The sequence below is a fragment of the Sceloporus occidentalis genome, unplaced genomic scaffold (assembly GCF_023333645.1).
Source record: "Sceloporus occidentalis isolate IW3139 unplaced genomic scaffold, rSceOcc1.0.p SCAF_30, whole genome shotgun sequence".
NCBI lineage: Eukaryota > Metazoa > Chordata > Lepidosauria > Squamata > Phrynosomatidae > Sceloporus > Sceloporus occidentalis.
In genome coordinates, this window is record NW_028317010.1 from 4029389 (window position 1) to 4034047 (window position 4659).

Consider the following 4659-nt stretch of genomic DNA (forward strand, 5'->3'; position numbering starts at 1 on the left):
TATACATATATGCACAAACTTGGCTTTCAAAGGGTTAAAGATTTAAAGAAGAGCAGATTGGTCTTCTACTCCAGCCCTCTTCCAATATAATATTATATTTGGTGATTACATTGCTATTATAAAAACATTTTCTAATGAGCAGGATAGAAACGTGAATGTTAGTGTGACTGAATTTGGTCTTCTCAGATCATTATCAAGACAACCTATTGTCATAGATATAACTTTTTATAAAACATACTAAAATCTATGCACATTTGGAAATACTTATTTAACTTGTTTAGTTGAAAATGTGTTTAAACAATAATACATTAACCCCCAAAACAGGACTGAGTCCCAGCACCAAAATATAAATAGGTGATTATTTTCTTATTGGTTATTCCTACATAAATTGGGAGGTTAAAGTAAAAAATACATTTTCAGATGTTTTTTTTGAAAGTATTGGAAATGTTGACAAATGTAAACCCTTCCTGGGTATTTGTATATATGTATTTAGTTTAACATATATAATCCTATTGTAAATGTTTTCAGATGTTCCATCAAAACTAAAGCACAAAAAAACAGTTGATTTTTTTAAGTGCTTTTTAAGTGGAAATCTAATATAAGTCTATCAGAGAAGCTAATTATTTTAAAAGTTGATTGTTTCGTTTAGTGCGAGATATAGTAAGAGCTACTCTTGTCAAGGAGCCTATGTTTCTGGTGGGATGATTAGATGCTACTGGGTTCAGTTAGATCCCAGCCACTAGGGGGCAGAATGCATTGGTAGTGTTAATACTTTCTCGCAAATGATCTGCTAATACCAAGTGCTGCAAATTGTAGACATCATTGCCCCTTGTAAAAGGAGGTATGTTCACCCTATATAACCCTACTTCCAGCTGGAATCACAGAATATGCAGATTGCTTCATTAGGATTATGTCATCGTGCTTTATAATCCACTATGCAACATTTTATAACCTGTGGTCCACCCTTCAAACGCCTTCAAATAGCCAAAGAAAATACCCGTAAAATGTCAAAACAAATCAACCAAATGCATTTAATTTCAGAATTTATATCGCAAGTATCACTGGTATAATGTGTACTCACTTGACTTGCTGTGGAAGCGTTTACAGCCTTCTACACAAACATTAAATATAAAAATAAGTTAAGTTATGCCAACATCAACAAAATATTTAAAACCTTGCATAATGCCCTGAAGGATAATGTATATTAAATAGCGTGAGAGTGCTATATCTTACTAAACGTAACGGTTCCCATCATAATACTTCCTTAAATTACTTCAGGACATATGCAAATATCCAGCAGTTCATTCATGTACAATAATTCTAATGAACCCATTGTGGAAAAATTCAGAAACTCTTATACAAAGAAAAAAATGTGTGGATAACTTATTTAGCTTTTGGCTATGATAAGGAAAGTCTGTTTGCCAAAGTACAGCCTTGAAAGTGAAAACAGGCCAGTGGATTTATTAAAAACTGACTTGTGTATGAATTACTGTAAGGTGCAAGCACAATGGATGATGATAATGAGTTAAAACCGTTCTTTTTACTTTTTAGTGATTTAACATGTAGTGTGCAAGCAGGGGAAGACAGGCACCACTGTATTTTGGTCTAGGCCATGTCCTGTATGTTCTTCTGAAGAGGAGCAGTACTATTTGACATTTCTGAGGGCTTAGCCAAGAGGATGTACAGAATGAGCAAGAGGAGTCCTTACTAGATGTTCTAGACCACTGGTTTTGTTCTGAATTGATAATACTAACTGAAGATGTTTTTTGCAATTCCCATTAGTACCACCAGGGTGTCCTGTGTAATATGGGCTTTAGGCAGCTTTTACATGATAAATGGATCCATTATGTTCTTATTTGTGGGCTTTATTTTTTACGTAATTAAAAATATAAATGGAAGGGCAGGACAGTGCATAACTCTAAATGCATTTTGGGCTGTTTTATTGTTGCGCCAAATGGTTAGATTTGCACATACCCAACTTAGAGTAACTCCTATTCTACATAAATGTAACGTTTTGCTGTCAAGGTTCACTTGAATACCTTTTTAAGCATGATCTAGGATGCTGGTAGCTAAGATTTATTTATTTTTTAAATAATAATTAAGTCCACATTAAGCAGTAGCATATTATCAGAAATTTACAGAATTTCTTATACTACTTGGGCAAAGACTGGCCTATCTACACTTCATTTACACTTCACAAGTGGCCAGTATTAAATTCCACATAGGCTATGTTGGTAATTTGTGTATAGTTAAATGATCTGAACCACATATCATAGCCGTAGTAAAATTAGAATCTATAAAATACACAAATTATGTTCTTGCCCCACCCAGCTGCTGTTCGACATGTTGAGTGCCCCCTATCACCTAAAAACTGTATGTCCAGGCACTTTAAGTATGCGCACCTGCATATTATGGTTTTATACCAGCTATAGCTAAATAATCTTGTCATTCAACCCTATATACATTTTACCTCAGTTTTTACATTTGCATTTTGAAAAATGGATGTCAAGATCAGCCGGGGGACATCTCTCTCTTCTCAAGAGATCTGTCTACTTTGGGTCATCTCTGACTTGGCGTGTTCTTATTTTATTCCTAATCGAGACATCTGAATGACCAACAACCTCTACAGATCATCATGACTCAACCAACTGGTCCCAATCCTAGCGGTCCTCTCCTAGTGTTTTACTTTTCCCTCAACCACCAACTAGAGTGTAAAAGCAGTTTTTTCTCCTTTTGCACCAGTTTGTTATTGTTTTTGCGATTTTAAAATATTCTACTAACAGAATTTGACGGAATCTGCTGGCGATATATAAATAAATTGATATCTAAAGGTGAATGAGAGATGAAGACCAGTATAAGGAGAAAAAAGATAAGATAATGATAAATTAGAACTTTCCTTTCTTTTCGTGTGTTGGATACACAGCTCACCAACATTTTGTGCCATTTGCTAGGGAGAAAATGGTGACTGGTGTGTCCCTTTAAGGCATTTTTCTACCATTTTCAATCTTTATGTATATATTACTGTTTATGTTACTGTTGCTCAAGTTAAAGTGTATATAATATTCCAGTAGATTGATATCTGTATAATTATTCTTTTAAGTAAATTAGTTTTGCATACTGTAATACTGAAATATGATTGATTATTTGATGCGCTGTTTAATGTACATTTTATTTGCATGACCCAACCCACAATTGTCGTCAATATAAAGAAAACGTACATCTTGTACATCTTGAAGATAGATTTGAATTAATTAACATCTAAATACTTTGCACACCTCAAATAAATGAGTACATGTTGTAGGGATCTGGCAGACGCATGCACAGGCAATCATTTCCCGCTGGAAGCACGGTTCAGGATTAAGCCATTCCGGGACCCAATTTGACCTTAGCGATATCAATATTTGTCAATATCTAATATAAAAGTAAAAGGGTAATTATTCCATATGAAAGGTGCAGTTTTAGTTTTACCAATAGATTGTTTTGGAGATATTTAATGTAAAAGGATATGATTAGGTTACCCCAAGGAAGCTGAGGATGGCGGCAGAAAGATAGCAAACCTAGTATATGTACTTTTTTTCTGCCCTGAATTGAAGTCCTTTCCTCTTACTCAACCCATAAAAAGGCTGCAAGATGAAACAAGATGAATAAGCAAATTAACAAATAGGGAGCAATAACTTAATGGGGAAGGATACCCATGCAGATCCTGATACAAGGATCATAGCTCCCACGGATATAGCTATATGTGAGCGTCTAATTTGGAAACATCATTGCATACGTGTATTTAGTGTATAGAACATTGAAAAACAATCAGTACTGCAATGTAGAATAATACCTAATAATACTAACCACAAAACATCTAAGTGAGGGCATCAGTACAGGGGTTAAGGAGAACGATAGAGATGATAAGGTGCAGGTCACAGCAGTTTAAGGTAGTAAATGAGCTTAGCTAATGTGGAGGGGTAGAGGGAGTGATGGTGATAATTAGACTTGAGCGTTCGTAATCGGGCAAACATGAAAACGAACATGAAGGGTGCGTTTTCGTTGTTCAGCCCGAATACCAAACATACGAACATGGCGCCGGCAAAACGTATACGAAGATGAAGACACACAACATGAAGAATCTCCCTGGTCCCTTCCCCATCTAGCCTACCTTATCTACGCAGCATCGCAGGGGTTAACGGGAGCGAAAATCCATAGGTTTGCTGTCAGGAGTTAAAGGGCCTTGCGGGCGACTCTATTTGAGTACTGTTGAATACTCAAACCTTTCTCAAAAATAATTATTTAATCACGTCAAATTTTATTCAGAATTTCTGTCGGAAACGCAATTGTCCTGTGACGTAAAAGAAGGCACTGATCGGTTGTTTCCATAGAAGCTGTGTTTTTATGTGATTAAACCTTCAGCAGAAAGAAAAAAAGTGACAGATCCGCTACGTTTTTTTCTTAGTATTCTAAAGATCTCCATTAATATTTTGTCTTAGTGGATACATTTACAAATCATGCTCAATGCCCGAAGGGTTAGTATTAGGTTTTTAATTATCAAGTTAATTACCCACAACTGTGAAGTTTCCCAAACAGGCATATACCTGGACTGAATGTACTTTTAAAGTGTGTACGTCATTTACATGGACCACACAACAACACATATAATTATAATCTGCA